We start from the raw sequence: 9,894 nt of genomic DNA, 5'->3' as shown, positions 1-9,894 counted from the left end.
AAGTTACAGGTCTACAATTTAAAAAACAATTCATAAAAACCTGTGACGCTTTTGGTACAGAAATCTAGACATCAGTGTAACGCTCAGGTGGTTAAAGTCAGAAGACCTGATTGGCAAAACAAAAATAGTACTGTTACAAAAAGATTAGTTTACTTTTTCACTGGGGAGTATTGTTTTATGTTTAGAAATTAGTTAACTTGAAGGATTCTTCATTGGGAAAGAGTTTGTAGAATGTTTCTGGGTTCTTTCAAGAACTATTCTGTTAAAGATGAACGTTGATCAATCTGACAAATAACACAATTTAAATATACAAATATTATAGAAGTTCTTAAGAAGCACATTTCATGTGATCCATGCATACCCTACTGTTTGGACATTGGAGAAGAGGAACACCTCTACTTATTATGCCTCCTCCCTTTGCTGGCCTATCTTTTAGATTTTTCCTGTAGCATCAGCCAATACTTTGCATGCAATTCACAAGGACTTTTGCTGATAACATTTCATTTAGGACCATGGCGAAAATGTAATTGTAGCATATTTGTCCCAGAAAATTGCTTTAAACTGTATATCTGTACAATAAAACTCATGAACGAAGGCCAAATTTGCACTATTAGAAAGAATCCTATTTTATCTGCCCCAACATTTTGTTAAAATCAATGCTGTGGGTGGTTATAGATTTGTAATATATTAGGAAAATACAAAATACTTTTTTTGCAGATTGCCATGATTTTATAAATAAAATCTGCCCATTATTGGAGATTTGTGATGTTTGTTCTGCACTGGGAAAGCATGTTTTTCTATCTGGGCACATTCCTTTTTTCTCATGCTGTTTTTTCCATCTACCTAAATATAGGTTTGAGCTCCTGGGTTGCATCACAATTAACTGTTTATTATTGTAATGTTTTAAACAGCAGGTTGTCATTTTAGAACAATTCATACCATCATAAAGTTGTAGGACAGTATTGTTTCCTGCACACTGATATGTGTGAGTCTCAGCTGTTTGTGGCAAACCAGTAAGTTCCTCCCTTTTCCGAAAAAAGCTGTGATTGATTTTTTTGAATTGTTAGGCTTCCGGATAGCTCATGAATTATTTTTCACCATGGTTATAAATAATTCAGTGGTGGCAGTTTCAGCTTTTTCAACTCTTATTATACACTGCTTTGTATTAATGTAAAAAAAAAAAGAAAGTTAGTTTTGCTGGTTGGAGGGGTTGGGGCGGGAAATGGGGGGAAAATACTATTCAGGTCCACTGTGTACATGGCAAAGGTTTAACAATATTGTCTGATTCTGATGGATAACAAAAATAGATCATTACTAGGCTTTTGCTTATGCATTTCAACATAAACATTTCAGAGTTTTTTCTTGGATTACAGGATTCATCTTTAAAACTCTGTCTCCATTATTCGTTTAGAAGTGCAACCTAATTTATTTATATATTTAAACATTATGAAGGTTCATGCAGATATATACATGTTTGTATGTGTTTGTGTTATGGGTAATTTAGGGCTTGGCAAAAAGTGCAAATCTTTTTTTTTTTTTTTTTTTCTTTTTTTCCCTTCTTACAAAAGTAGAATATATAAACAGACACACATATATTTTGCATAAATTAAATGTTTACAATGGTTACACAAGTCATTTTACAGTTGTTAAGAATCACCTCCCTATTGCAATCTATAGCCAATGTAATCTTCCACAAACTGTTAAAGAAATCAATCCAGTATTGTAACCTGGAGCTATAAAGCGCCCAGAAATGTAAATTCCTGCCGGTGAGCTTGGCTCACTGAATTTCCCAGATGTCTGCACTAGGATACAGGAAGTCAAATGTTAGGCATTTAAGCTCTGGTAAGACACTCTTAATGAGTTGATTACTTCTAAAGGGATGCAGGCACTTCAGCTTTCCCCATTTGAGTATGGAAGTACACCAGTTAATTAGAAGGAAGCAAAGCCTCCTGTTCAGGCTTTATTTTACAAATGCCTGTATTCTTAGAATGAGGAAAAGTAGGAATCTACAACAAAGTTTGTTAAAATCCACCAGCACATGCTAGCCACTTTGTCACCTTGCTGTCCATCTTTTTTTTTCTCTCCAGACAAATTATTATTATTAAACAGGATTTATATATGATGAGGTTATGAGTGAGGAAGTCATTAGTAGGTCATTGGAGGAGCGGAAAGAGCGGCTGGGGGAGTATGTTTTTACCAGGTCAGAAAGGTAAGTGGGACAAGAACTGTGGAGGGATATTAAAGGCAGGGTTTGAATTTGATTCTAAGGTGAAACGGAAGCCAATGGAGAGAACTACAAGGAGATGCAGCGGAAGAGGAGCGGAGGGAAGGATGGATGAGTCTGGCTGCAGCATTCATAATAGATTGTAGAGGAGAGTCGGGTTAGTGGAATACCAGAGCGGAGGAGGTTACAGTAGTCCAGACGAGAGACCGTAAGAGCAAGGAGTTTGGTGGTCTCTGGAGACAGGTAGGAGGGGATTTTGGAGATGTTTCGTAGATGAAAGTGACAGGGTCTGGAAATGTTCTGAATATGGGGGGTAAATGAGAGGGCAGAATCAAAGGTGACACCAAGACAACGTGCCTGAGAGGAAGGCCGAATAATAGCATTGTTACCAGTTAGGAATATGTCAGGGGGAGACTTGGAATTTGAGCGGGGGATAATGAGTTCTGTTTTATCCAGGTTGAGTTTCAGGAATCGGTCAGACATCCATGATGAGATGGCTGACAGGCAGCATGAGACCTTATCCAGGACTGAGGGAGCGACGGAGCGGCACCCTGCTGCGCGCTCTCCCCCTTCCCTTGCATTAGGATCGCTCGTCGTTCATCGTTCGTGGATCCGCCAGGACGGATCTACGGATGATGAACGACACCGACTGTACACACGCCAGATTCTCGCCCGATATCTGGCCGATGCTGATTATCGGGCGAGAAAAATCTGATGTGTGTACGCAGCTTTAGGCTACCTACACACGTTGGCTCACTTTCACAGTCCTTTCCAACGACAAAAGACTGAAAGATGCATGAACAATCGATGTACATAAAGTGCTGTTCTGCTCGTTGGAGAGGGAGGAGAACGACGAAACGGCACCTCGCTGTGTTTTTTTTCCCCCTTCACTTGTTTTGCAGTTGTTCGTCGTTCATAGATCTGCTAGGACAAATCCTTGAACGAGGTCAGACAAGCACTGTAAACAAGTCAGATTTTCGTCTGATACCAGCCCTAAAGCGATAATCGAACGAGAATCATCTGATGTGTATACATAACATACAATGTTCTGGTCTGGTAAGAGAGGAGACTGAGCAAATGCTTTATCCTTCCCGCAGTGCACTGATGATCTTATCACTGGCCAAGCAGAGTGACTGATCTTTAATGATTTAATGAATGAATAAATTATAGTATTACTGTATACTGTGACATGTCATTTATTTATGCAGGCTTGTAATGTTACTGAGCGGTCCACTTCAAAGAAACATTCGTTGGCCCATTCCATACTGTAATCATGGCTTATATATCTTTCTATATACAGGTTTATGAATGTTGGATGTACAAACACTACAGTAATATCCTCATAACTCAGGTATTTGAAACAATGACATCATTTCCTTTTTTTAAAGATGGTTTAATATTTCATGTCCCCCCAATGATAGGTGACCCCATGTACACTACAATTGAATCATAAATAATATTTTTTTGAACACTACCAGGAATTTTAATCTGATCCTGTGCTTGATAATGTGAGGCATGACATACAATCGGATCGAAAAGAATTATGTGATCAGCTTATAACGATCTTGTCCAACTTGAAATAATCCCAGCTGGAATGAGTAAGTGACGTTGTACAATAGTAAAATACAGAATAAGTGAGTTGCTGCCTTTAATTCTGAAATGTCACCATTCATCTATTGCATGCTGGCTGGTGTGCAGAGCTCAGCGTGTGTTTTGCTGTCATGCACCAATTAAGTGGAGACTTTGGCTGTCAGGTTTTACTTCTCTTTACACGTACCATGTGTTTGGCTTATTGTGCTGGATGTCTTGCTATAATTAGACCATCGTTGTTACAGTGGTTAAACAATAGCAGAGCTTTAGTATAGTGTTTTTACTAGCGTCGGATGCATATTCTTCAGCCTTTTAGCCTTTCTTATTATAAATTACTTAATGTATGGATTTTTTTTTTCAATATTTGACAGCTCTTGTATTGTAAGCTAGAGCTGTGAAATTATAAACCTTCCAAGCATATAAATCTGCCTTGGAAGAGGCTTTTGATGTTTCTTTTATATCTATGTAAAGTGTACATAAACTCTAACAATAAACTTCCTATTTGCTCTGTTTAGTATACTCTTAGTAGCATTGTGTTCTATCTGTTTGATAAGTGGGGGGAAAAAATGTCAGAAATTCACAACTGTCCTGTATCATCCGTCCTTTATTATTCATGAGTCTATTGAGCCCTCCTAGTTCTCATTATTACTAAAGAATTATAAGCGGTTACATTGTAGAGATCTGAGAGTGGTTGGTTGTAAAATACAATGGGCAGGGCTGATACCTCTTTATCAGAAAATTCTTTTAAAGGTCTGCAAATGTTATAATTTTTCATTTTGCTATTTATATTGGTCTTTCTTTGGAATGCGTCATTCCATGAACCTAGAGTTCCCAGAGGTCTTAATAAGCCTAAGGGTGTAAATGATTGTAACAAAGTTGATGGGTTTGCTGTGTTTTAAGGTTACAAAATATTTTTAATGGATTTCAATAACAAAAAACTGTAGTGCTATGTATAAACATTGTAAACAGCCAGGATTTTTATTGCAGAAAGGGCAGGTTATGTCTCTTCTGCGATAAAACATATTCCTCTGCCTGTTTGCAATCATCTTTTCGTAGTACACTGAGCTGTGCATTTGTAGCTTGGTGTAGAATGCAGAATGTGCTGGATATCACCCTATTTACCAGGCATACTGGGGCTGAAGGAAGTTGTCACCCCAGCCTGGCCAAACAGGATGACCAAAGTTCTGAATCCCAGAAGAGGTGCTGGGAATATGGCAGCACCAGCCACAGAGCATGGACAGGTGAGTGAAATGTAAGAATTTTGATCAGACACAGGTAAGGCTTATTTTATTGCAGGACATGGTCCAATTACATTTTTTTTATTTTGATGGTAAAGTTCTGCATTATATATATTGTCAGTCTTGTAACTGGGGTTTCTGTGGTATGGCTGGAAAGATCCTACATGGAATCTATGCAGCGCCTAGGCTGGGGTGTTTTTTTATATTGGGCTTCATCAAAAAATATTAGACGTAGTATTAGACCAAAGTCATTTAGAAAAAGCTGGTGTTGAAAGTCCTTGAGCTCCAGGAAGATCAATGCCTGTAAGCTGTCATGGTTATTCTGTATTAAAGACTGTAATTTGTTTTCTGTTGGCTAGCGAGACGCAGGTGAAGGTAGTCAATTGTCCAGCTGGGTCTAAAGTTTACTTTTTATACTGTTGGCTACCTTTTTCTTTGTCATATTAAAGAAACCCAGCCAAAAGCCTGCAGTGCATAGAACCCATTGCTGCTAGAAATCCCCTACAAAAATCCCACAATCTATGAAAAAATTAGATATAGATGGAATATTGATTGGGAATACCCAATCTTTGTTCCAATGGCATTTAGTGAGGAGTGATCACATTAGCTGGAGGCTGGTAAATCTGTGGAGCAGCAATTCAGGTAAACTGTCAATAACAGGAACATTTAGATCGCTTTGCTACATGAATGAATTGAAAATTGTAATAATTTAGGTTATACCTTGAGAAATAGTAAAGAGAAAACATTTGTCATATGCTCAACTTTTTCATGCTGGTTTCCCAAATGAATCCTGGGAAAGCAGAGGATACTCAATCCAGTAAGATCATAAAACTTAAGTAAGTAATCATAAAAATTGTGACTTTAGATCTTTATCTTTCCCAGGATAGGATTTGTGCATCGATATGAAATGGGGAAGGAGGGGTTCCTCAATGTTTTATTTTTAAAGTGTATGTATACCCTAAATCTATTTTTTGGTGTTTGTTTCATGTGTGCATTGACACAATGATGAATTGTATTTATGTATTTTTAGCACAAATTAGATGCTACTTCCTAAACTTTATTATTGGACTATGAAGGCAGCCCATCCCAGCAATGGGCCATCAGTAAGGCTTGGGAGGAAGAAAGTATAAGATCAGACTTGGATAGATGAGGGAAATCTGTCATTCTTTGCATACTATGAGCAAACCTTGAGCTATAAATTACAGAACTGACCTGATGCCATTTATTGTACAGCGCTATGTAAAATGTTGGCACTACATAAATACATTTTATTATTAATAATAATAATAATAATAATAATAATAATAATAATAATGCACAGCACCTGGACTCCAGAGGTTGTCTTTCTTCACTTTTTTTGTATATTATGGGCACAACTGACCTGATGAGCACAGAGACCGGACATAGAAGGTTTTCTTCACTTTAGGATCTCTTTAAACACCAATTGTGATATTTAAATGATTTCTTTGTTTTCTGATTTTGTATTTCTTAACATGGAGTTTTTTTTTTCTTTGCAGCATACAAAGCCCTTTAATGACCTATTTTTAATGTCAGCTTTGTTAATACTTGACAAATTGTATTACTGGCCAATGGAAACTGTGCCAGGGTGTCATTCACACACCTAGCAGACTGACTTTTACCACTTTCATTAAGTGCTTGTTGACTTTCATGTGAAGAGGTTTCTTTGCATTATTCATGCACAATACTGTGCATTAGTCCACAGTGTCACATTAGACCGGCAGCACTCCTGAAAAGGAATTTTTTTTTTTTCTCTAGTGCTTTGTCATGCCTAGCAGATGTGTGTCCTTTATTGGCCTGTTCAGTTATGTTTAAACTAAAGTGATTGTAAAGTGTTATCATGTTGTCTGGTTCATAAACAGATGTGTGTCAGTGAATCACAGTGATAATTTCTAGGGCCCACTCCTCTTCCATCACCATGGTAACTGTAGTCATCAGAGCATCTTGTGTGCACCTGTGCGCGCTCTTCTTTATCTATAAAGCATTTTGGTAAATGTTCTCAGCATGATAGTTATGAGGTTTCTTTTTGTGTGCTGGTTTATGTTTTGTTTTGTTTTATTTTTGTTTTTTGTTTTACCTATTAATCCACTGTCCTCTTGAACCTCCAAATAGCTAGTTGTCCACTATCTGTGGTCTTGGCAAGATAACTTACTGCAAGTCTGATTGGGATCAACTTCACTACTGTACAACTTGTGTGTTGCATTTAACTCAGAAGAATAGTAGCTTCCGTCACAGGGCCTGATTTATTAAAGCTCACCAAGGCTGGAGAGGATACAGTTTCATCAGTGAAGCTGGGTGATCCAGCAAACCTGGAATTGATTTCTTAAAAGTCATTAGCTATTTGTTAGCAAATGTTTTCAATCCTGCACCAGAATTCATTTCAGGTTTGCTGGATCACACATACATTCAAACATGAAAGTGTATATTCTCCAGCCTTGGAGGTACTATTATTATGTCAGGGAAACAGTGTTTGGGTGATTGTTTTTTTTTTCGTGACATGTTTCTATAGGAAGATCATTTATATAAGATTTAGTTTTTTTGTTTATAAATACCAGTAATGATCAGCCTTTATTTTCCTGACTTGAATCCAGCATGTCTCAGTAAAGGATAGTAATATCCTTATACATATTGCCTCTTGATAGCTTTACCAGCTACTGCTTGTTCCTGCCACTAGTTTGTATATAGTCAAAGAAAAATATGTCAGCGATTTTATAATCAAAAATCACCTAATATATGTTTTTTTTCTCATTTTAGATTTTGAGCACCACTTGAAGTTGTCTGATCAGATCCAAAGAAAACAACGGATGTTTAGTTCTCTCTGAAAAATTTGATGTCCAAATTGTAAGTAGAAATGTAGAAGTTTTGAGAATCTGATATTTTTGAACAAGGAATTCTACTGCCAGCTGTCATAATGATAAACTCATAGAGCAGCCACAGCTGAACCTTACAATGTTCTCGTTTTGTCTTTTGGGGAGTTTTTTAAGAATGCTTTTGAGGATGAAGGATAAGTAAATTTCAACGTGTGTTTGCAGCTTTGGACTGTATAGTAAATTTGTTTCCCAATAGGGCGTAGGTTTGGAATTCAAGTCCATGGTGATATTGTAGTGCAAAGCTAAAATATTAGAGTATATGAACAGAAAAATAGATCTCACTTTACTGGTATCCACTTAAGGCGCAAAACACAAACAAACACAAGTGTTCCTTTTTAAGGAAATGGAGGCCTTCCTCCCTCTTATGTGGCAGACCCAAACATTATAGTAATAAAGAATCCACCTAACTTCCTAAGTAACAAACCTAAATTAAGACAATGTTCCCCTTCTAAATGATACCTAAATGTCTGGAATCCCCTAAATTGCTTCTGGAAAGGGAAAAGAACCCTATTAGAACAAATATATTTTTAATACGTGTTACCCACTCAGCCACATAAGACCCAGAGTCAAAAAGAAAAAAAAGACACTACCAGACTTTAGGAAATATCACTTGGCTGCCTTACCAGCCAGAATTATAGGTAAGTATTGTGCATATATCTCCTAGTCTCTCTTTGTTGAGATAATATTTAGACAGCCACCCCTTGTGTAAGATAAAAAAAATAGAAAGGAAATAAGTGGTTTGTAGGCTAAAAGTAAGTCATATATTTTTAAAAAGTATAGCACCAAACTATATACAAATATTTAAATGTTTTGTCCAAAGCACATTTGCGTCGTCATGGAATATGGACTACTGAGCCATACATCTTTAATCTAGCTTAAGTATTAATTTTGCAGAACATACCCTGATGTGTTTCACCTCTTCAGGGGTATATGTAAGATGTAGTTACTCTAAATAATCAAAGAAATGGTGCTCATAATTGGTAAATGCAAGTATTAATATACATAATAATAGTACTAACAATAGCTTATGCACAATAAAAATACTTTTGAAAATATATGTATTACTTTTTTTTATTATAAATCTTTATTGATTAGATACAAAGGTAAAATACACAACAGCAAAAAAGTATACAACAACATTGTAAATAATAACACAAAAACTAAAGAGGATGGTAAAAAGGATCAAAAGGAAAAAACAAAATGACGGCACATATGACAGTATGATTACAATCAAAATAATGTGGAGGCTCATATAACACCATATTTCTTATAAGAGACTATGCCAATTAATGATTATTACATAGGGAAAAATGACATATGTAGCCTCCAACGATCCTAGAGCAAAAAAAACCTTAAGATTTGAGGATGATTTAAAACCTATGTATTACTTTTAGCCTACAAACCCCTTCTTTCCTCCATTTAATCAACCAGAATTATAGAATGAAGCTCTCCAAAAAATGTTCTGTTTTCTTATCTAAGCATTGTGATATGAATTTCAAAAATGCATGTTTCTTTCCTTTAACAAATTACCAATAAGTGTCATTTGTGACCCAATTCATCCTATATTAGAATTCAACTCCTTCTGTCTTTTAATAGAGCACAGATACTCTTACCTGGCATGCAGGAAAAAACATTCAAAAAATGAGCACAGGAGTTACCCTTACTCCTATTTTAGCTGTAGACCAACACAAAAATAAAACTTCTATAGGAATCTTGTATCGTTAGGCTGGATGATCTTTACTGTCTGTATAACCTACATAGAAATTATCCTAACTCTTACATATGATATCCTCTAGTCTTGACACCAAAATGTTTTATTGCATCTTCTTGCGAAAAGAAAAATCTCCGTAGACCTCTGCAATACAAATTTTTATTTCTCTACATTAGAACCCCTATACCCAACATATCCCCATATTACATATTCTTTCATATTTTTCTTGTTTTAAGTATAAAG

The 9,894-nt window shown here is 36.3% G+C and overlaps 1 protein-coding gene across 1 annotated transcript in view; it reads left to right on the top strand.

Moving 5' to 3' along the window:
- WASF3 (WASP family member 3) overlaps window positions 1-9,894 on the top strand; it is a 41,211-nt gene that overhangs the window by 9,775 nt on the left and 21,542 nt on the right. The window contains exon 2 of the mRNA XM_072404732.1: window positions 7,825-7,911. The gene's annotated coding sequence lies outside the window, so the exon portion shown is untranslated. The remainder of the gene's footprint in view (window positions 1-7,824; window positions 7,912-9,894) is intronic.

This window comes from Pyxicephalus adspersus, chromosome 1, assembly GCF_032062135.1.
Source record: "Pyxicephalus adspersus chromosome 1, UCB_Pads_2.0, whole genome shotgun sequence".
Taxonomy (NCBI): domain Eukaryota; kingdom Metazoa; phylum Chordata; class Amphibia; order Anura; family Pyxicephalidae; genus Pyxicephalus; species Pyxicephalus adspersus.
This window is presented reverse-complemented; position numbering and strand designations above follow the sequence as displayed.